General features: G+C 45.0%; 1 protein-coding gene and 1 long non-coding RNA gene across 3 annotated transcripts in view; one reads left to right on the top strand and one right to left on the bottom strand.

The window, feature by feature from the left end:
* Positions 1–24,513, bottom strand: part of LOC126068466 (uncharacterized) — a 1,054,989-nt gene that overhangs the window by 257,638 nt on the left and 772,838 nt on the right. The window lies entirely within an intron of this gene.
* LOC126068472 (uncharacterized) lies at positions 1,063–2,116 on the top strand. Its single transcript, XR_007515710.1, has 3 exons — positions 1,063–1,112; positions 1,858–2,033; positions 2,078–2,116. It is a non-coding gene; the product is annotated as an uncharacterized LOC126068472 (long non-coding RNA).

Consider the following 24,513-nt stretch of genomic DNA (forward strand, 5'->3'; position numbering starts at 1 on the left):
CATGGAAGATGAGAATTCTAGCACTGAACCACTATTGCCCCGTTAATCAGCTCCTTACATGACCTTGACAAATGAGCCAAGGTCATACTCTGGGGAGTTCTTCCTAGGCAGAGAAATTTACCCTGGACTGAAGAGAAGATGAGAAAATAGGCGTCTTTTCCACATGGATTACAGGGATGAGGAGAGATGCAACCGTACCAGCATAATTCCCACATGAGAAAATTCACTCAGGGCCCCTCAGGTCACACAGAAAGGGGGAAAGTGTATTAAAAATAGAAAACTTAGCTACTAGGACTACATTCCCCAGAATTCCCTTCCTTCTAAAATCAGTTGCTGTGGAGTGGATTCTGACTCATGGTGACCCCATACGTGTCAGAGATGAACTCTGCTCCACAGAGTTTTCAATGGCTGATTGTTCAGTAGATTACCAGGCCTTTCTTCCAAGGCGCCTCTGGGTGGACTAGCACCTCCAACCTTTTCATTAGCAGCAAGCATGTTCCAGTGGTTCTGGGCTAGGATGGGCGTAAGAGAAATTTGCATGAGATTTGGAAGGCGGTAGTGAAGCAGCAGCCATCACGCGCTGAAGGTCAGCTCAGGGCACCAGGTGCTGCTGCGGCGTGCTTGTCACTGCTCTGTAGGCCTACCTGGTTGGCACAGGGAAGCTGCTGGGCCTGCAGCTCCTCCACTTCTCTGGCTCTCCCGCAGCTTCTCTGAGTCCTGGCCTGGTGTGAGTACCTCCATCATGAGGGGCCCCAGCTTCTTCACAGGTCACCCCGGTCGGAGATGGTGGGAGACAGATGTGAGCTGCAGTTCGTCCTCCTGGACTTCAGTTTGTCCTCATGGATCCCAGTTTGTCTTTATAGGTTTGTGTCTTCCTGTTTGTCTTCATAGGGTCCAGTTAGGCCTCATTCTCCTCCACTTTTCTTCCAAACTTCCAGGTCTGTCAGCCTACAGCAACTTCGGGGCTGACCCCACCAGCCAGGTCTGTCAGCCTACAGCGACTTCGGGGCTGACCCCACCAGCCAGGTCTCTCAGCTACAGCGATTTCGGGGCTGACCCCACCAGCCAGGTCTGTCAGCTACAGCGACTTCGGGGCTGACCCCACCAGCCAGGTCTGTCAGCCTACAGCGACTTCGGGGCTGACCCCACCAGCCATGTCTGCCAGCCTACAGCGACTTCGGGGCTGACCCCACCAGCCAGGTCTGCCAGCCTACAGCGACTTCGGGGCTGACCCCACCAGCCATGTCTGCCAGCCTACAGCGACTTCGGGGCTGACCCCACCAGCCATGTCTGCCAGCCTACAGCGACTTCGGGGTTGACCCCACCAGCCAGGTCTGTCAGCCTACAGCGATTTCGGGGCTGACCCCACCAGCCAGGTCTGTCAGCTACAGCGACTTCGGGGCTGACCCCACCAGCCAGGTCTGTCAGCCTACAGCGACTTCGGGGCTGACCCCACCAGCCAGGTCTGTCAGCCTACAGCGACTTCGGGGCTGACCCCACCAGCCAGGTCTGTCAGCTACAGCGACTTCGGGGCTGACCCCACCAGCCAGGTCTGTCAGCCTACAGCGACTTCGGGGCTGACCCCACCAGCCAGGTCTGTCAGCTACAGCGGCTTCGGGGCTGACCCCACCAGCCAGGTCTGTCAGCCTACAGCGACTTCGGGGCTGACCCCACCAGCCAGGTCTGTCAGCCTACAGCGACTTCGGGGCTGACCCCACCAGCCAGGTCTGTCAGCCTACAGCGACTTCGGGGCTGACCCCACCAGCCATGTCTGCCAGCCTACAGCGACTTCGGGGCTGACCCCACCAGCCAGGTCTGTCAGCCTACAGCGACTTCGGGGCTGACCCCACCAGCCAGGTCTGTCAGCCTACAGCGACTTCGGGGCTGACCCCACCAGCCAGGTCTGCCAGCCTACAGCGACTTCGGGGCTGACCCCACCAGCCAGGTCTGCCAGCCTACAGCGACTTCGGGGCTGACCCCACCAGCCAGGTCTGCCAGCCTACAGCGACTTCGGGGCTGACCCCACCAGCCAGGTCTGTCAGCCTACAGCGACTTCGGGGCTGACCCCACCAGCCAGGTCTGCCAGCCTACAGCGACTTCGGGGCTGACCCCACCAGCCAGGTCTGTCAGCTACAGCGATTTCGGGGCTGACCCCACCAGCCAGGTCTGTCAGCTACAGCGGCTTCGGGGCTGACCCCACCAGCCAGGTCTGTCAGCCTACAGCGGCTTCGGGGCTGACCCCACCAGCCAGGTCTGTCAGCCTACAGCGACTTCGGGGCTGACCCCACCAGCCAGGTCTGTCAGCCTACAGCGACTTCGGGGCTGACCCCACCAGCCATGTCTGCCAGCCTACAGCGACTTCGGGGCTGACCCCACCAGCCAGGTCTGTCAGCTACAGCGACTTCGGGGCTGACCCCACCAGCCAGGTCTGTCAGCCTACAGCGACTTCGGGGCTGACCCCACCAGAGGTAACAGCCTTGCGTCGACATCTTCACCAGCTCACAGCATTGCTCGAGGTTTAATGCCTGGAATAAACCTGTGCTTTTCTGTACCACTCACGGTGGCTCTGCTTCCCTGATTGAGCCTTGATACTCCCATCCCCATTACGTTATGGGTTGGGAGATAAGACTGTGGTATCATTTGAAAGCTCACGGTTCTTCTAAAAGTTTTTGTATTTGCCAAAACTCTAAGCATTTTGGCTCTCAACTATCCTATACCCCCACCCACCACCTTCTCAGAATTTTTCTGTGGGAGGACTTTGAACAACACAGAATGCGTATTGACTGTTGAAATCCCCACAGAAAAAATATTCAATTCCTGGCTTCAGAATACTAATGGGTGGAGTTAACCACAAATTTGTCATCAGATTTCAATATCAAAGCAGTAGGATTTCCATGAAAATAAAATTAAATTAAAAAAGGAATTCTATCCACTTCAATATTGCTATTTCCACAGTTTCCAAGAACGAGTTGTACAGAGTAATACAAACACTACGAAGACGGGTCCAAACGAAATACAGAATTCATAATAAGAGGATGTTGTTATTTAAAGAAAGGTAACCCAGTACATCTCAGGATACTATTGTAGCAATGAAAACAAGCTTGACAGAAAAACAACCGTAGTCACAGCCCTGGAAGTTTAGGAAGTGACCCATCTTGAGGACTGGGCAGCCTTTACCTCAGCTCTGTGGTGGTTGACACATTCTTTCCTTTCTCTTGTAACTTTGTCACTGGGAGATGCTGTTGCAGCCACGTGCACTGGTGTCCCTGCTTCTACTGCATATGCCATCCACCTCTCCTGCCCCATGATGACTTGTGTTCCTGCCTTCAGCCTCCCGCCATTCTTGGGGTGGCCATTCTCTAGAATCAATGGATTTCCTGGTAGGTGGAGAGAAAATATTTCAAGAAACCTCCCCTTGCAAGAAGGGCCATTGTTAGGGAGTTTTGGTCTGAGATGTTATGGCTGAGTCCAGGGGACATTAAAGAATAGATCAGTGTTCAGTCCCAAACCCAGTCAACCAACAAAAGAAGAAAGGAACTGAAAGGGAGGTCAGAGGCTGTAGCTAGAAGCAGGGGCAAAGTCGAAGTCAGTGGGAAGATCTCACAAAGAAGTGATAGCTGGGGTCAAAGGCACAGCAAGGCTGGGAGGGAGGCATGGAAGAGGCCTCAGGGGAGAGAGGCCAGGGGACCCTTTAAAGAGTTTGGGCTGCAGCTGGAAGCATCACCAGTAGGGCTTTGGCCAACTGCATTATTGTCCTTTCCGCCTTCATCCGAGTGTGTTTTATTACAGGAAACAGACCATGGCTGCAGAACCGTTACCACTCAGGTAGCAGTGTGGTACAATGGAGGTATATTTATTATATAATAGCAGAGAAACATTACCCATAGTAGCTCCAAACCTGAGACTATCCAAACTACCTCAACTACAGGATGGATCAGTAAATACTGGTAAATTTATAAACAAATTGTGGCAGATCTACACAATGGAACACAATGCAGCAGTGAAAATGAATGAACTACAGCTATGTGCAACAGCCATATAGCCAGTCGCGAAAGAGTATATATTGTGATATTATATGACAGAGTTCAAAATCAGGAGAAACTAAACCATGGTGTTTAGGGATGCATACTTAGGTGGTGAAATTATAATAAAAAGCAAGTAAATGATAACCATAAAAGTCAGGATAGTGGCTACTTTTTGTTGGAAGGAAGAGAAAGAAGCATGAGAGAGGGTTTCTGTGATACTGGAATGTTCTATTTCTTGACTTGGCTGATAGTTACGAGGGCATTCATTTTTAGTATTTCATTAAGCTGTGCATATATTTTTTATTTTCTGTACGCATGCTATTTTTCACAATAAAACAAATAAAACCACAAAGAACGCTGGAGGGGGTAATAGGAACCCTGTGGTTTCAGGTTCTTTTATCAGCTGCTGGGTTTTGGCTAAGTTGTCTCTCTGAACCTTAGTTTCCTCATCTATAAAATGAAGAGGTTAGACACGGTGCTCTTCAAGACCCTTCCCAAGCCTGCCATTTTGAGTTTATAACTCATTTGATTCTCCAAACATTTCTGTGAGGAGAGGATGACCCTCAACATTATATTGACAGAGAAGGAAGCCACTGAGAGAGGCTCGATGGCATCACAGCTAGACTTTGAAACCAGAAGGGCCTGGATTTGAATCTTAGCTCAGCCTTTTTCTCTTCAAGGACCCATAGACAGGTCACTTCAACTTTTCGGGTCACAGTTTCCTCAATTACAAAATGGGTATAATAAAAGAACCTTCCTTACACGGTTGCTGAGGAACAAAAAAAAGGACAATCTATATAAAATGCCTGGCTCGGCACCCGGAACCTAGCAAGCCCTTGGTTACTAGTAGCCAGCTAACCTGGCCAAACAAGCCAGATCAATTCCATAAATCATTCTTGAATGCTTATTGTGTAGCTAGAGTTTTCACGTGCTGTCATTGTTGTTAAGTGCCATGGATCTGACTCAGTTCTCCTTTATCCTCTCCTCAACTCTGTGAGGTAGTTTACTCTTCTGAATTTTTACAGGTGATAAGGTCAGGGCTAAGAGGAAGGAAGGAAGGAATAGGATCAAAGCAGTTCTTTAGAAAAACTCCTCTGGCAGCTGTGTGGGGACAGATTAGAAGGAAGGGAGAATGAATGACAGTGAGAAGACCAGGTGGTCAAGAATAGTGATAGTCCAGGCAAGTCATGGGGAGGCCTGGACAGGAGCAAAAGCTAAGGGGTGCAAGTGTCACGACGGCAGGGTCACATTGGTCTGGTTTACCACTATGGTCAAGTCGTGTTGAATGTTTGCTGACTGAATGAATGACTGAATGACATCTTTGAAAGAGACATTATGGGTGGGAGCTGTGGAGACAAAGGGTAGGGAGGAGCCAGTGATGATGAAAGGATTTCCAGATCAGGTGAGGGAGTGCTCCTGCTGCAAGGGGAACAACTCAGGTGGTGACAGGGTGAGGTAGATAAGCCTCACTGTGGACATGTTGGATGTGAGATGCTCTTGGGAAACTGCCTGGAGAGACTGGTCAGCTGGAACAGTGACTGGGCTCACATGGAGAACTTGAATTCAAGTCTTCTGTTTAATAGCCCAGGGTTGGTCCCACTTTACCCTTCCTTACTGGAGTCTTTAGTGGTAGTGGGGGTGACAGGAAAACGGAGTCAGCCCTTCTTCTACCCTCATTTCCATCTGTACTTGCACTTCTGACAAATGAGCCCCATCACTAGTTCTTGGTCAGTGATACCTTGGGCTTAGGACTGCTCTGGGGTTAACTTTATGACAGGTCGTCATCAAATGACAGAGCTCCAAATGCCTCTGTACTTGGTGTCCCACAAGTAATTACGCCTTTTAGATCAAGCATTCTTCTCCCTACGGCCTTTTAAAAAATGCAAATACTCCAGAGAGGATAAATAGCATAATTTTCCAATGCTGTAGGAGAATTAACATCTTAGTGTTTCCTTCTATGACGAGGGGAAGGATACACAGATGTCTGGGCAGCAGAGGGTGGTGGGCAGTGAAAAAGAACACTAAAGTGCATTCAAAGGAGGCAGGCTAGGAGCAGAGGGGATACATTTCATACATTTTACTCTCATGAATGTTTTCTTGCTCAATATGCATCTCCTTCCACATTCCACACACTTATATGACTGGAGGAAACTTAAGGAAGAAAAAGACCTACCACTACAGAGTACTGTGAAGCTCTCTACAAACATTGACTCATGCAAAACATCAGAACAAACCCATTTTACAGATGAGGAAACTGCATCTCAGAGGCACCATTTGTTCATCCAACCAGGGGAAGGCAGCAGAGCGTGATGGTAGAACATTTGAAAGTGGTGTCTTCGTATCCCTGCTCCTCTGCTTACCGGCTGGGTAACCTCAGGTGAGTGGCTCAGCCTTCTCCTGCCGCTTCTTCCTTATTCTCTCAGGGTCGGGTGAAGATGAAATTGGAGGATACATTTGAAGGAATCCATGCTCCACAAACTTTACTATGATCTTCACCATGCTAGGCCGTGGCTAGGTCCTGTGAGTACAAAGACAACAGGTGTCCCACGTGAACCCAAACTGGGATTTGGAGTCTTGCTATTTGTGGAGCTGCTGTGTTGGTGACTTCCTGGGGGTCTTTCCCTGAGTCAATATGCATGAAAGCTTGTGTTCTTTGACTGAAGGGGGGGATGAGTTTTTTTCAGAAGGGGTTGGGAGAAGCCTTGGAGATGGACTAGCAGAGGCTGGGGTGCTGTCTGCCTCCCGTGCAGCCGAGAGCAGCAGAGCCTGGAATGGATCGGGCTCCATGCTCTTTCACTAGATGTCCTTGGAGGGAGAGATGCAGAGGTTGAGAGCATCTTACTCCCTTCCCTACCACCACCAACTGCTCTGACAGGGATAACAATAAAACCACAAAAAACCAAACTCATTGCCATCGAGTTGATTCTGACTCATAGCGACCCTACAGGACAGAGCAGAACTGCCCCACAGAGTCTCCAAGGAATGCCTGGCAGATTCGAACTGCCAATCCTTCGGTTCGCAGCCATAGCACTTCAACACTACCCCACCAGGGATCACAATAGAGGGTGAAAAATGTAGAACAAAATTCTAACCCACACACAAAAAAGACCAGACTTACTGGTCTGACACAGACTGAAGAAATCCTGAGAGTATGGCTCCCTGGACACCCTTTTAACTCAGTACTGAAGTCACTCCAGATGTTCACCCTTCAGCCAAAGATTAGACAGGCCTATACAACAAAACAAGACTAAATGGGCATTCCAACGCAGGGGCAAGGATGAGAAGGCAGGAGGGGACAGAAAAGCCGATAATGGGGAACCCAAAGTCGAGAATGGGAGAGTGTTGACATGCCATGGGGTTGGCAACCAATGTCACAAAACAATATACATATTAATTCTTTAATGAGAAATTAATTTGCTCTGTAAACCTTCATCTAAATCACACACACACGCACACACATACAATTCAAACTCACAAAAAAAGACCAGACTTACTGGTCTGAGAGAGACTGGAGAAATCCTGAGGGTATGGTCCCTGGACACCTTTATAATTTAGTACTGAAGTCACTCTTGAGGTTCACCCTTCAGCCAAAGATTAGGTCCATAAAACAACAATAATACACAGAGTTCTACCATGTATATGAGACTAAATGAGTACACCAGCCCAGGAGCAAGGATGAGAAGGCAGGAGGGGACAGGAAAGCTGTACAAATGGAAATGGGGAACCCAAGGTTGAGAAGTGGGGAGTGTTAACATGTTGAGGAGTTGGCAACAAATGTCATAAAACAATATGTGTATTAACTGTTTAATGAGAAACAAATTTGCTGTATAAACCTTCATCTAAAGCATAACTTAAAAAAAATAAAAGAAGAAGAAATGTAAATTATCATCAGGGGTTCAAACTAGAACCAACCAGTTCAAAGATTTGGAAGAAACTCAGGCTCAGTTCAGGAAAGGTCAAGGAGGTAGTCCTAGTTTCTTCGTTTGAAAGACGGATAATAGCATTTACCTCACAGGCTGCTAAGGATTAAATGAGATGGTATTTGTGTAGCTGACATTCTTTGTGGGAGGATGGTGTTACTGGGTGGAAACACCAGGTGCTTACTCAGCATGACTAGTATTGGCCAATAAATGAGAGACCAAGGTGGGAGAACAGGAAACCCAAACCCAAAACCCACGGCCCTCGAGTTGATTCCAACTCATAGTGACCCTATAGGACAAAGTAGAACTTCCCTATAGAGTTTCCAAGGAGCACCTGTTGGATTCGAACTGCCACCCTTTTGGTTAGCAGCCCTAGCACTTAACCATCATGTCACCAGTGTTTCCAGGAGAACAGGAAAGGCACCTTTATTTCGTTGTAACCGGAAATGGAGTCAGTCGGAGCTGGTGCTGCCAAGACTGCTGGCCAACGGCCAAGGGCAGGCAGGCAAGTTACTTTTAAAGGGGTTTACAAATGGGGAGTTCATACATACAAGTTACCTCAGCAATATTCTTAATCATACCACTCAGGTGCAAACGCAGAATTCAAATGCAAAGCGGGGGGTGGGGGGAGGTAGGGGCATAGGGAGTGGTGGGGTGGAGAGGGTGGAGGGAGGGAGCCCAGCAGAGAAAACGAGTTTTCCATATAACACTGTAGGAGAGGAAGCCAAGTAAAGAATACAGCACTGTGGGGGCTCTGTCTCAATAGAAAGGTCTTTGGGGTTTTTCCTGAGGAGGTAATGAGTTTGACCTGTGATACAGAGCAAAATTTGGGGTGCTTTTTAACAGATGATAAAATGCCAATAAAGCTGAGCGCAAAGGAAGGAGGTGCAAGTTGGAAACATCGCACAATCTGGTGTCCGTGCAGTTCCGATAAACTCTTCCCTGGGCCGTCTCTGGTAGATCATACCCCTAGGCCTTGAATTCTAAGATTCGGTAAAGCTACAGGCAGAATTCTAATCCATTAAAGCTAGTGAGAACTCTGTGGTACTAAGACCCATCAGAGCAATTCCTTCCTCAACCAACCCAGGGGGCCAGCCCAGCCTTATCTCTAGGTCTAATGGAATATCCCATGGTCTGTTCTGTTTTGGAAACCCTGCTGGTGCAGTGGTTAAGTGCTATGGCTGCTAAACAAAAAGTCGGCAATTTGAATCCACCAGGCACTCCTTGAAAACCACATGGGGCAGTTCTACTCTGACCTGTACGGTCACTGTGAGTCAGAGTTGACTCGATGGAGTGCGTTTTTTTTTTTTTTTTCCATCATTAATATCACATGCAAATATAATTTTGCTGAAGAAAATTCAAAAATGTCTGCAGCAGTGTATGGACAGGGAACTCCCAGAAACTCAACAGAATTAATAACAGGATCTAATTCATAGTGCTTTTGTGAGGATTAAATGATTTAATGCTATAAGGTGCTTAACACAGCAATAAAAAAAAAAAAAACATAGCAATACCGACCTATTTATTTACATATCAATTCCAAACTCAAGGGGGAAGGGACAACTGCAAGTCAGATTGTCAAGAGCAGGGAGGCCAAGGGATGGGACACATCTCTCAGGAATGGGGTCCTAGGAGCCATTAGAAACAGGCAGCATCACAACCCAGCTCGATATTGGTTGCTGGAGAGCAGAGGCCCCTTCCCTGCCAGAGACCTCGGGTCGCACCATTGACATCACATGGACACTGCTATCTCGAATCCAGGGATGGGATTAAAAACAAAAAAAGACAAATTTGTTGCCATTGAGTCAATCCCGACTCATACCAACCCTATACGACAGCGTAGAACTGTCCCATACGGTTTCCGAGGAGCGCCAGGTGGATTTGAACCGCCGACCTTCTGGGTAAAAGCTGTAGCTCTTAACCACTGAGCTACCGTGGCTCCAGGGATGGGATGAGCATGTGCATAAACCAGTTGCTACCAATTTGATTTAGACTCATGGTGACCCCATGTGTGTCAGGGTAGAATTATGCCCCATGGATTCTTCAAAGGCTGACTTTTTAGAACTAGATCACCAGGCCTTTTTCTGAGGTGCCTCAGGGTAGGCTCCAACCTTCAACCTTTCGGGTAGTAGCCCAGCACATTAACCATTTGCCCCACCAGGGAGTCTAGATGTGCATAAAAACTAAACTCGTTGCCCTTGAGTCGATTTCGGCTCATAGCAACCCTATAAGATAGAGTAGAGCTGCCCCATAGAGTTTCCAAGGAGCACCTGGTGGATTCGAACTGCCAGCCTTCTGGTTAGCAGCATGTAGTTCTTAGCCACTGTGCCACCAGGGTTTCCAGTATGTGCATAGGGAAGGAAAAACAATGTTAGCTTCTTGTCCTTCTCAGCACCATCACATCCAGAGAGCTCTTCCCCTCAGCAGCAGCAGCACCTCTTAAGCCACACAAGAAAATGGAATTGTTTTCTTGAAATATTTTCTTGGAGGGGGGAAAAATCCCTTTTGGAGGGAAGAAGTAGAAAGGTCTTGGGTATTAAAGCATCCATTTCCAGACAATATCCTGGGGGCTGCTGGGACCAACAAAGAGGCCGTGAATGTGAGACCAAGAGAGGCTGATCTGTTTGAGCAGCTACAGAGAGGAGTGCACGCATATCACTAACGGAAAACGAGAGGAAGGAGGAAGGAGGTGCCCAGTGATGGCTTGGATGAATGTCTTGTTGACTAAGGCTGACAGGATGGCTTGGTGCCCTGGTAGAATCACAGGGAGTGTAGAAACGCACAGCCTTGTTTTCCTGGAGTCTGGACACTGACCTACTTCTTATGGCTCATTCTTCTCCTGAGATATTTTCCTTCTCTTGAGCAGACTTATTCCTTTCCAGAGCCCTCAGGTAGTGGGGCATAGGACACAAATGTTCACTAAATAAAAGGCGTCTTTAGTCTCTGCACGTATTTACTCTCTGTTATTATAAGGAGTTGGTATTTCAATTTCACTTCTCTCTCATCTAGTCCCACTCAAAGGAGAGGCATATCCCTGGAAATTCCTATCCTGCTTTGCACTAGCTGTTGTGCCATAATTATTAACAGCACCCCTCTCCCTTTCACTCTCACAGATGTCCTATTTTTGAACCATAAATTACATGATCATCTGTCTTAGTTTGGGTTCCCTCAGAAAAGGAGCCTGAGGCAAGGATTCAAGTACAGATAATTTATTTGGGAAGCATAGGAAACACGCTGGTGGAAGAGTGGGGAAGTGAGACAAGAAAGGAAAGGCAGCTAATAACGATTGTGCTATTAAGCCAGTTCTAGAATACACATAAGGAGCCCTGGTGGCACAACAGTCAAGTGCTTGGCTGCTAACCGAAAGGTAGGCAGTTCAAACCCACCCAGTGGCTCCTCAGAATAAAAGACCTGGAGATCTGCTCCCATAATGATTACAGCCTAGAAAATCCTATTGTGGCAGTTCTACTCTGTCACTTGGGGTTGCTATGAGTTGAAATTGACTCGATGGTACTCAACAACAAGAGCATTAAGCCAGCTACCACAGTGGGCTCCTGGGAGCTTAATCCTGCAGGAAAATCCTGGGAAATGGTACAAAATGCATGCCTCAGGACTGTGCCACCCCAAAGCAAGGGTAAGGCAAGGGAGCTGGGGTATTTATACACCAATTCCCGAGAGTCACAAGGCTATTCGTGGGGCTCCTCATTCCCCATCCCATCTGACCTGCCTCACGGCAGAGTGGCCAGTAGTTTTGGGTCAATAAATATACAAATACATCTCCTAAGCAAAGAGATGCAGATTCCCAGTTAAAAGTCAGCCAGAACCCACAGGAAGTCCAAGGGATGTGGGTGAGCGTTGACAGCATCTGCTGCATCCCTGTACCTGTAACTTATCCTTCTCTCCATCATCCAGTTACAGTCTCCCATCTCCAAGCTCACCAATAACTTCCTGTTCCCCAGTCTCAATAGACTTTCTCTTCAAACTTCTCACTGGCTTCCCTGCCTCCTTTCACCACTGCTTAACCTCTCCCTAGTCAATCACTTTGCTTCCCTGGCTGTGGCAACCCTGCTTTCTCTTACTTTCTGGATCCTCCTATTGTGTTTGACAATTGTGGGCACTTATCAAAGCCTCTCTTCTCTTCTGAATGGCTATCATACTTCTTGGATATGTGCTACTTACTTGTCATTTAACCCCTCATGCTCTATCCTCTATCTTCTGTTACTTAAAGGGATGAATACTTTAATATTTTATTTAGTTTTTTAAGTGGTCACATATTTAGATTATTTCTCCCTAGCTGGGCTGTAGTTGGACTACAGTCCTATGTCCTAGTTTCCTTTTTTATTCCACAAGACACCCAAACATAAGACCTACTGGACGATCAATCATGTTGAACACATATCGACCTGGGAGGTCTGGTGAGGAAAAAGGGCTATGCTGAGAGTCAAGTGACCTGGCTTCTGACTCTCACATGAGCCACAAAACATGGCCAAATCACAACTCTCTTCCATGCATTTTCCATCTTGAAATAATGACAGTAAAATGTGTCCTAACTCTCAGAATTGTTGTGAAAACACACAGGAATGATAAAAAGAAAGCGCTGTATGAAAGCAAGTTATGTTTATTCACATTGAGAATTCAAAGAGTAAACTGAGATGTTACCAATAAGGTATCATTTTCAGGTACAATTCTTGCTCCCAAGTTTGTATTTACATAATTGTTCCCTTCTCGAAATGACTCCATTTCATATGCTAAAAACATGAATCAATGGTTAACCCAATCATTTAGTTAACCTTTAAAAGCTTTGTGGAACTATGAAGAAAATCTAACAGGAAACCTTGGGTTCCAAAACTTTCTATTGGGAAAACTCATTTCTCCAATCCCACTTGGCATCAAAGTGCCAACTGGCAAATCATAACTTTACTGCTGAGTGGGGTTTTTTTTGTTGTTTTTTTTTTAACAAACAAGTTTATTCTCTCACTCTCTGGTAGGCTAGAAGCTCAAATTCAGGGAGTCGGGCCCAGGAGAAGGCTTTCTCTGTCGGATCTGGAGGAAGGTCCTTGTCATCAGTCTTGCCCTGGACTAGGAGCTTCTCCATGCAGGAACCACAGGTCCAAAGGACATGCTCTGCTCCTGGAGCTGCTTTCTTGGTGGTATGAGGTCCCCGTGTCTCTCTGAGGCTTCTCTTTTTTTTTTTTTAATTAATTTTTATTAAGCTTCAAGTGAACATTTACAAATCCAATCAGTCTGTCACACGTAAGTTTACATACATCTTACTCCCTTCTCCCACTTGCTCTCCCCCTATTGAGTCAGCCCTTTCAGTCTCTCATTTCGTGACAATTTTGCCAGCTTCCCTCTCTCTCTATCTTCCCATTCCCCCTCCAGACAAGAGTTGCCAACACACTCTCAAGTGTCCACCTGATTTAATTAGCTCACTCTTCATCAGCATCTCTCTCCCCCCACTGACCAGTCCCTTTCATGTCTGATGAGTCGTCTTCGGGAATGGTTCCTGTCCTGTGCCAACAGAAGGTCTGGGGAGCATTGCCGCCGGGATTCCTCCAGTCGCAGTCAGACCATTACGTATGGTCCTTTTATGAGAATTTGGGGTCTGCATCTCACTGATCTCCTGCTGCCTCAGGAGTTCTCTGTTGTGCTCCCTGACAGGGCAGTCATCGATTGTGGCCGGGCACCAACTAGTTCTTCTGGTCTCAGGATGATGTAGGTCTCTGGTTCATGTGGCCCTTTCTGTCTCTTGGGCTCTTAGTTGTCGTGTGACCTTGGTGTTCTTCATTTTCCTTTGCTCCAGGTGGGTTGAGACCAATTGATGCATCTTAGATGGCCGCTTGTTAGCATTTAAGACCCCAGACGCCACATTTCAAAGTGGGATGCAGAATGTTTTCATACTAGAATTATTTTGCCAATTGACTTAGAAGTCCCCTCAAACCATGTTCCCCAGACCCCCGCCCCTGCTCCGCTGACCTTTGAAGTATTTCTTTTATCCCGGAAACTTTTTTGCTTTTGGTCCAGTCCAATTGAGCTGACCTTCCATGTATTGAGTGTTGTCTTTCCCTTCACCCAAAGCAGTTCTTATCTACTGATTAATCAATAAAAAACCCTCTCCCTCCCTCCCTCCCTCCCTCCCTCCCTCCCTCCCTCCCCCTTCGTAACCACAAAAGTATGTGTTCTTCTCAGTTTATACTATTTCTCAAGATCTTATAATAGTGGTCTTATACAATATCTGTCCTTTTGCCTCTGACTAATTTCGCTCAGCATAATGTCTTCCAGGTTCCTCCATGTTATGAAATGTTTCACAGATTCGTCACTGTTCTTTATCGATGTGTAGTATTCCATTGTGTGAATATATCACAATTTATTTACCCATTCATCCGTTGATGGACACCTTGGTTGCTTCCAGCTTTTTGCTATTGTAAACAGAGCTGCAATAAACATGGGTGTGCATATATCTGTTTGTGTGAAGGCTCTTGTATCTCTAGAGTATATTCCGAGAAGTGGGATTTCTGGGTTGTATGGTAGTTCTATTTCTAACTGTTTAAGATAACGCCAGATAGATTTCCAAAGTGGTTGTACCATTTTACATTCCCACCAGCAGTGTATAAGAGTTCCAATCTCTCCGCAGCCTCTCCAACATTTATTATTTTGTGTTTTTTGGATTAATGCCAGCCTAGTTGGTGTGAGATGGAATCTCATCCTAGTTTTAATTTGCATTTCTCTAATGGCTAACGATCGGGAGCATTTTCTCATATCTCTGTTGGCTGCCTGAATATCTTCTTTAGTGAAATGTGTGTTCATATCCTTTGCCCATTTCTTGATTGGGTTGTTTGTCTTTTTGTGGTTGAGTTTTGACAGAATCATGTAGATTTTAGAGATCAGGCGCTGGTCGGAGATGTCATAGCTGAAAATTCTTTCCCAGTCTGTAGGTGGTCTTTTTACTCTTTTGGTGAAGTCTTTAGATGAGCATAGGTGTTTGATTTTTAGGAGCTCCCAGTTATCTGGTTTCTCTTCATCATTTTTGGTAATGTTTTGTATTCTGTTTATGCCTTGTACTAGGGCTTCTAGGGTTGTCCCTATTTTTTCTTCCATGATCTTTATCGTTTTACTCTTTATGTTTAGGTCTTTGATCCACTTGGAGTTAGTTTTTGTGCATGGTGTGAGGTATGGGTCCTGTTTCATTTTTTTGCAAATGGATATCCAGTTATGCCAGCACCATTTGTTAAAAAGATTATCTTTTCCCCAATTAACTGACACTGGTCCTTTGTCAAATATCAGCTGCTCATACATGGATGGATTTATATCTGGGTTCTCAATTCTGTTCCATTGGTCTATGTGCCTGTTCTTCTACCAGTACCAGGCTGTTTCGACTACTGTGGCTATATAATAGGTTCTGAAATCAGGTAGAGTGAGGCCTCCCACTTTCTTCTTTTTTTTCAGTAATGCTTTGCTTATCCGGGGCTTCTTTCCCTTCCATATGAAATTGGTGATTTTTTTCTCTATCCCCTTAAAATATGACATGGGAATTTGGATCGGAAGTGCGTTATATGTATAGATGGCTTTGGTAGAATAGACATTTTTACTATGTTAAGTCTTCCTATCCATGAGCAAGGTATGTTTTTCCACTTAAGTATGTCCTTTTGAATTTCTTGTAGTAGAGCTTTGTAGTTTTCTTTGTATAGGTCTTTTACATCCTTGGTAAGATTTATTCCTAAGTATTTTATCTTCTTGGGGGCTACTGTGAATGGTATTGATTTGGTGATTTCCTCTTCGATGTTCTTTTTGTTGATGTAGAGGAATCCAAGTGATTTTTGTATGTTTATTTTATAACCTGAGACTCTGCCAAACTCTTCTATTAGTTTCAGCAGTTTTCTGGAGGATTCCTTAGGGTTTTCTGTGTATAAGATCATGTCATCTGCAAATAGTGATAACTTTACTTCCTCCTTGCCAATCCAGATACCCTTTATTTCTTCGTCTAGCCTAATTGCCCTGGCTAGGACTCCAAGTACGATGTTGAATAAGAGCGGTGATAAAGGGCATCCTTGTCTGGTTCCTGTTCTCAAGGGAAATGCTTTCAGGTTCTCTCCATTTAGAGTGATATTGGCTGTTGGCTTTGCATAGATGCCCTTTATTATGTTGAGGAATTTTCCTTCAATTCCTATTTTGGTAAGAGTTTTTATCATAAATGGGTGTTGAACTTTGTCAAATGCCTTTTCTGCATCTATTGATAAGATCATGTGGTTTTTATCTTTTGTTTTATTTATGTGATGGATTACATTAATGGTTTTTCTGATATTAAACCAGCCTTGCATATCTGGTATAAATCCCACTTGATCAGGGTGAATTATTTTTTTGATGTGTTGTTGGATTCTATTGGCTAGAATTTTGTTGAGGATTTTTGCATCTATGTTCATGAGGGATATAGGTCTATAATTTTCTTTTTTTGTAATGTCTTTACCTGGTTTTGGTATCAGGGAGATGGTAGCTTCACAGAATGAGTTGGGTAGTATTCCGTCATTTTCTATGCTTTAAAATACCTTCAGTAGTAGTGGGGTTAAGTCTTCTCTGAAAGTTTGGTAGAACTCTGCAGTGAAGCCGTCCGGGCCAGGGCTTTTTTTTGTTGGAAGTTTTTTGATTACCGTTTCAATCTCTTTTTTTTTGTTATGGGTCTATTTAGTTGTTCTACTTCTGAATGTGTTAGTTTAGGTAGGTAGTGTTTTTCCAAGAATTCATCCATTTCTTCTAGGTGTTCAAATTTGTTAGAGTACAATTTTTTGTAGTAATCTGAAATGATTCTTTTAATTTCATTTGGTTCTGTTGTGATGTGGTCCTTCTCGTTTCTTATTCGGGTTATTTGTTTCCTTTCCTGTATTGCTTTAGTCAGTCTAGCCAATGGTTTATCAATTTTGTTAATTTTTTCAAAGAACCAGCTTTTGGCTTTGTTAATTCTTTCAGTTGTTTTTCTGTTCTCTAATTCATTTAGTTCAGCTCTGATTTTTATTATTTGTTTTCTTCTGGTTCCTGATGGGTTCTTTTGTTGCTCACTTTCTATTTGTTCAAGTTGTAGGGACAGTTCTCTGATTTTGGCTCTTTCTTCTTTTTGTATGTGTGCATTTATCGATATAAATTGGCCTCTGAGCACTGCTTTTGCTGTGTCCCAGAGGTTTTGATAGGAAGTATTTTCATTCTCGTTGCATTCTGTGAATTTCCTTATTCCCTCCTTGACGTCTTCTATAACCCAGTCTTTTTTCGGGAGGGTATTGTTCAGTTTCCAAGTATTTGATTTCTTTTCCCTAGTTTTTCTGTTATTGATTTCTAGTTTCATTGCCTTGTGGTCTGAGAAGATGCTTTGTAATATTTCGATGTTTTGGATTCTGCAAAGGTTTGTTTTATGACCTAATACGTGATCTATTCTAGAGAATGTTCCATGTGCACTAGAAAAAAAAGTATATTTTGCAGCAGTTGGGTGGAGAGTTCTGTATAAGTCAATGAGGTCAAGTTGGTTGATTGTTCTAAGTAGGTCTTCGTGTCTCTGTTGAGCTTCTTACTGGATGTCTTGTCCTTCTCCGAAAGTAGTGTGTTGAAGTCTCCTACTATAATTGTGGAGGTGTCTATCTCACTTTTCAATTCTGTTAAAATTTGATTTATGTACCTTGCAGCCCTGTCATTGGGTGCGTAAATATTTAATATGGTTATGTCTTCCTGATCAATTGTCCCTTTTATCATTATATAGTGTCCTTCTTTATCCTTTGTGGTGGATTTAAGTCTAAAGTCTATTTTGTCAGAAATTAATATTGCTACTCCTCTTCTTTTTTGCTTATTGTTTGCTTGATATATTTTTTTCCATCCTTTGAGTTTTAGTTTGTTTGTGTCTCTAAGTCTAAGGTGTGTCTCTTGTAGACAGCATATAGATGGATCGTGTTTCTTTATCCAGTCCGTGACTCTCTGTCTCTTTATTGGTGCATTTAGTCTATTTACATTCAGCGTAATTATAGCTAAATAAGTTTTTAGTGCTGTCATTTTGATGCCTTTTCATGTGTGTTGTTGGCCATTTCATTTTTCCACATACTTTTTTGTGCTGAGACGTTTTTCTTATTAAACTGTGAGATCCTCATTTTCATAGTGTTTGACTTTATGTTAGTTGAGTCGTTACATTTTTGTTGGCTTTTATCCTGAGTTATGGAGTTGATATTCCTTTTTGTAGTTACCTTATTATTTACCCCTATTTTTCTAAGTAAAAAACCTAACTTGTATCGTTCTATATCGCCTGTATCACTCTCCATCTGGCAGTTCAATGCCTCCTGTATTTAGTCCCTCTTTTTGATTATTGTGATCTTTTACCTATTGACTTCCATGATTCCCTATTATGTGTATTATTTTATTTATTTATTTTTAAAAATTAATCTTAATTTGTTTTTTTTTGTGATTTCCCTATTTGAGTTGATATCAGGACGTTCTGTTTTGTGACCTTGTATTATGCTGATATCTGATATTATTGGTTTTCTGACCAAACAATCTCCTTTAGCATGTCTTGTAGCTTTGGCTTGGTTTTTGCAAATTCTCTAAACTTGTGTTTATCTGTAAATATCTTAATTTCTCCTTCATATTTCAGAGAGAGTTTTGCTGGATATATGATCCTTGGCTGGCAGTTTTTCTCCTTCAGTGCTCTGTATATGTCGTCCCATTCCCTTCTTGCCTGCGTAGTCTGAACTTATTCTTATTGATTCTCCCTTGAAGGAAACCTTTCTTTTCTCCCGGGCTGCTTTTAAAATTTTCTGTTTATCATTGTTTTTGGCAAGTTGGATGATAATATGTCTTGGGGTTTTTCTTTTTGGATCAATCTTAAATGGGGTTTGATGAGCATCTTGGATAGATATCCTTTCGTCTTTCATGATGTCAGGGAAGTTTTGTGTCAGGAGTTCTTCAACTATTCTCTCTGTGTTTTCTGTCCCCCCTCCCTGTTCTGGGACTCCAATCACTCACAAGTTATCCTTCTTGATAGAGTCCCACATGATTCTTAGGGTTTCTTCATTTTTTTTAATTCTTTTATCTGATTTTTTTCAGCTATGTTGATGTTGATTCCCTGGTCCTCCAGATGTCCCAGTCTGCATTCTAATTGCTCGAGTCTGCTCCTCTGACTTCCTATTGCATTGTCTAATTCTGTAATTTTATTGTTAATCTTTTGGATTTCTACATGCTGTCTCTCTATGGATTCTTGCAACTTATTAATTTTTCCACTATGTTCTTGAATAATCTTTTTGAGTTCTTCAACAGTTTTATCAGTGTGTTCCTTGGCTTTTTCTGCAGTCTGCCTTATTTCATTTGTGATGTCTTTAAGCATTCTGTAAATTAGTTTTTTATATTCTGCATCTGATAATTCCAGGATTGTATCTTCATTTGGGAAAGATTTTGATTCTTTTGTTTGGGGGGTTGTAGAAGCTGTCATGGTCTACTTCTTTATGTGGTTTGATATGGACTGCTGTCTCCGAGCCATCACTGGGAAACTAGTTTTTCCAGAAAATCTGCTAAAAAAAAAATGCAGTCAGATCCCTATCAGAGTTCTCCCTCTGGCTCAGGCTATTCGGATGTTAATGGAGCTGCCTGGGGAGGGTGGGGGAGGGATCAGAGAGCTAGGAGAGTAGCACCTCAGAATATAGCCAGAGTTGCTTGTCTTGCTTGGAATGACTATTATATCTGAGATTTCCGTGGGGCACGTCGCCTGTGTGTACTGGCTGTGTAGAGATTGCCCCCGGGGGGTCTGGCCTGCTTGAGTCACGGTCAGATCCTCCGCTATCAGCCCCACCCCCTAGGTTAAGGCTCCCCTACTGGGACGGTGCACTCCTGACTCCAAAATCAGTCGCTGCCTCCCGGGGATTCCCTGTCCTGCCAGCCGCGTGGCGCACCGCCTCCGCGAACCAGCTGGGACCCCCCCGGGGTCAATTCAGGGGAATGGAGCTGCTTCCCGCGCTCACGCCACGCCCGCGCCCGCCAAAATCCCGGCGGGACGGCTCCCCGGCTGGGACGCTGCTCTCCCCACTCCAAGACCTGTCACTGCCTTCCGGGGACTGCTCCCACCGGCTGTGCCGCTACGCTGTCTCCGCGAACCTGTTGGGCGCCACCCCCGCGAACCGGCTGGGCCCCCCCCGGGTCAATTCAGGGGGATGTAGCTGCTGCCCGCGCTCACACCATGCCCGCGCCCGCCAAAATCCCGGCGGGACGGCTCCCCGGCTGGGACGCTGCTCTCCCCGCTCCAAGACCTGTCTCTGCCTCCCGGGGACTTCTCCCACCGGCTGTGCCACCACGCGGCTCGCGCCAACCGGCTGGGCATCCTCCCGGAATGAGTTCGGGGGCTAGGGCTGGGCCCCTTGTCTGTGCCGTCTGCCCCCCTGGGCTCTGCCCCGAATTGGGCTCCGAAGGTCACCTGACTGGTACGCTGGCTCCAGGCTCTGAAAATAATTGCTGCCTCCCCGTATTTGTTCGTTCTCCATCTCTAAATCTGTATTTGTTGTTCAGAGTTCGTAGATTGTTATGTATGTGATCAATTCACTTGTTTTTCCGAGTCTTTGTTGCAAGAGGGATCCGCAGTAGCATCCACCTAGTCCGCCATCTTGGCCCCGCCTCCTTTTTTTTGTACTTCTTGCAAGTGTTTAAAGAACTACTTTCAGTTATGAAGTTTTTTTTTTTTTTTTTTTTTTTAAACATCCACCTTTTCTTTCTCCTTTCGGTAAAGAGCCCAGATTCTAATTCTCTTAATCAAGCTGCAAATTCAATTTTACTCACTGCCTTGTATGTTGTCTTAGTTATCTAGTACTGCTATACCAGAAATACGACGAGTGGATGGCTTTAACAAAGAGAAGTTTATTCTCTCACAGTCTAGGAGGCTGGAAGTCCAAATTCAGGGTGCCAGCTCCAGGGAAAGGCTTTATCTCTCGGTCAGCTCTGGGGGAAGGTCCTTATCATCAATCTTCCCTGGCTGAGGAGCTTCTCAGTGCAGGGACTCTGGTCCAAAGGATGTGCTATTCTCCTGACTCTTGCTTCTTGGTGGTATGAGGTCCGCATGTCTCCCTGCTCCATTCTCTTTTTTATATCTCAAAAGGGATTGACTTAAAACACAGCCTAATCTTTTAGATTTGAGTCCTGCCTCATTAACGTAATTTCCGCTAATCCCACTTCATTAATATCACAGAGGTAGGATTTACATAGGCAAATCACATCAAATGACAAAATGGTGGACAATCACACAATATGGGAAGCACAGCCTAGCCAAATTGACACACATTTTTTGGAGGGACACAATTCAATCTATAACATATGCACCAAACACAGTGTAAGGCACTGGGTCAATAGGGTCCAGTCCTTGCTCTCAAGGAGCATCCAGTCAAGTAGGAAAGACACCCTATAATTATGCAGTTAACAATTATCTAACAGTGTATGAGTCTGGGTAGGCTAGCAGCTATAACAAACAACCCCCAATTTTCAGTGCGTTAACACAGTAACTCACACAAAGTGCAGTGTGTCTGTTCTTGGCTGAGTGGTTCTCTTCCAAGTGGTGATGCAGGGATCCAGGCTCACTCTACCTTGTGATGTCACCATCTTCAACTCGTAGCCTCCAAGTTCACCAGGAAAGGGGAAGTTAGTGTGGGCAACGTGCAGTGGATACTTAGCCACCTCAGCATAGAAGTGATAGACGTGACCTCTGCTCGTATTTCATTAACCAGGTCTAGTCACACAGCAATTTTAGATGCGGGGCAGCTGCTTCCCAGCCACAACTACACTATATAGGAGGAATGCATATCTTTGGAAAACATTTAGTCCCCTCTGCCAGGGGCAGGTACTATGTTACAGATGACAAAATTGAGGAGCTCACTCAAAGTCACACAGCCAGTATGTGGAGAAACCAGATGTGAGCCCAGCTTTGTTTGACCCAAAGCTCATGCTTTAGTCGCTCTATTACACACTCTGCTGTGACCACTGCTCTAGACCACGGTGTGATTCTCATGCGCATGATCTGCCTGTGGATCCCGTTCTCTCTGGTTTGGACCTGTCTGCAAAATTGGTGTTGCTGCTGCCTTAGCTTTCTGGCCTAATTTTCCTTGGCTATGACCTGAGGTCTCGCTAACCAAACCAACCCACTGCAACTGAGTCGAGTTTGACTCATGGCAACCCTAAAGGATGGACTAGAAGTCTCCCATAGGGTTTCCAAGACTGTAAGTCTTTATGGAATCAGACTGCCACATCTTTCTCCCATGGAGTGGCTGGTGGGTTCAAACCACCAACATTTTGGTTAGCAGCTGAGTGCTTTAACCACTGAGCTGCCAGGGCTCCTTGAGGCCTTGCTAGTTTACTGTAATTCTCTCCTTCCTCAAATGAATTCATAATACTAGAGAAAGTTTCCATCTTTGTGGCATGGAAAACAAAGGAACAGGATTCACTCTTCCACAGTTGCTGTCTGGATGGGATAGCAGTAATTTGGATATACAACTTCACACATCTTTGGTTATACAATGGTTACATTATTTTATAGTTCCACTTGCCACAGGCTAGTAAACGGGCAGTGTTAAATAATACACAGGAGTGTAGGAGCTTGGATATAGAAGACCACATTGGGTTTGAATACACAACCAATTAATTTTGTGAAAAGAAACCTCTACACTGGGTTACAAACATAACCCCAAAACCAAACCAAACCCAGTGCTGTCGAGTCGATTCCGACTCATAGCGACCCTATAGGACAGAGTAGAACTGCCCCATAGAGTTTCCAAGGAGCGCCTGGCGGATTCAAACTGCAGACTGTAGCACTTAACCACTACGCCACCAGGGTTTCCTACAAACATAAGCAACAGTACAAATATGTATAACAGGCTCTTAACCTTTGATTTTGGAATGAATGAAAGCAAACAGCCTGATGCAGATGTATGAGAGAAATGTCAACCTCATCTGAAACACCTTGATTACACTGAATTCCAATTACTATCCCCATGTAAAAAATTATCTCAAAACTTCATAGCTAATACAATCATTTATTATGCTCATGGATCTTGTGGGTCAGGAATTTGAGCAGCACACAGCAGGGATGTCTTGTATTTTCTTCGAAATTTCTGGGACTTCAGTTGGAAGACACATTGAGAGCTGAGATCATCTGAAGGCTCATTCACTCAGAAGTCTGGTGGTTGATAATGGCTATTGGCTGGGGGCCTCTGTTCCTCTTCATGTGGGCCTCTCCATGTCTTCTTTCTATGTAGACTAGTATGGGCTTCCTCACAGCAGGGTGGCTGAGTTCCAAGGGTAAGCATTTTGTTAGAGAGAGAGAGAGGACTAGGCAAAAGCTACTTTGTCATTTTTGATCTAGCCTCTGAAGTCATGTAACATTGCTTCTGCCACATGGTTTGTCCAGGTTCACAGGGAGGGGAAGTAGACCCTGCCTCTTGATAGGGAGTAGCAAAATTCTGGAAGAATGAGTGAAACTGGAAATACTGCTGCAGCCAATTTTGGAAAATATAATCTGCCACACTTTGCTTTTATTCTGATCCTTAAATCTGACTTAAATATTAGCTATCATCTACTTGGTGCCCATGCACCAGCCGCCATATTTTCGTTAAATATGATCCTGACCCCAACTCTGCACAGTAAATCCTGTTGCCCCTTTTATAGTTTAGGAAACTGAGGGCCAGAGAAGTTAAGCCAACTTACCCAAGGACACAGAGCTACCAAATAATAGAGTCAAGCTGCAGAGCTAAGCCTGGCCGACTCCAAATCCCATACTCTTTCCCACAGTTCCTATATGATTCCCAATGGGATGACTTATTTCTTTAACCAAAGTCAAGTTTGTCAAGGGAAGGCTAGACTGGTAGTGACAGGGTAAAGGGAAGTTCAGATGCTTTGAATTATGGTAACTTCTATGAAGGTTTCTAATCATTTCCACCTTCTAGAATCGACACATCCTTAAAGCCCATCAAGTCAAGGCAATGGAATTTAAACCCTCCTTGGTTTCCAAATAGCTGCAGTCCATTTCCTTTGATTCTCCAGCATGTATAAAGTATTCCTCAAAGACCACAGGGGAAGTAAAATGCTTGTGGACAATGAAATCCGCCCTTTTCAGGTGGGCTGACGAGAAACCCTGGGAGACTTCCCTGGAGTGATCATCAGGCTGTACTCTGAAGAGTTGTGTCCTTTACTGATGTGAGTTATACCTCAAACAAAAATCAGTACGGATGCAAAGAAATGAAAGTTATGCCAGGACAACAGGCATAAATGAGTTCTGTCCTGGGCAAATAGGGCTGAATGGACGTTATAACCTGTTGCCGTTGAGTGGATTCCGATTCACAGTGACCCCGTAGGACAGAGTAGAACTGCCCTGTAGTACTTCTGAGGCTGCAGTCTTTACAGAAGCAGACTGTCACATCCTTCTCCTGTGGAGCGGCTGGTGGGTTCAAACCACCAACCTTTCAGTTAGCAGCCGAGCACTTAACCACTGCACCACCAGGGCTCCTTAGAGCCATTACCAAGTCCCAAGCTAACCTCGCTGGGGACAAGGGGGTGTTCGTGCTCAGAAACAATGGAGA

Source organism: Elephas maximus, chromosome 27 (assembly GCF_024166365.1).
Source record: "Elephas maximus indicus isolate mEleMax1 chromosome 27, mEleMax1 primary haplotype, whole genome shotgun sequence".
Taxonomy (NCBI): Eukaryota; Metazoa; Chordata; class Mammalia; order Proboscidea; family Elephantidae; genus Elephas; species Elephas maximus.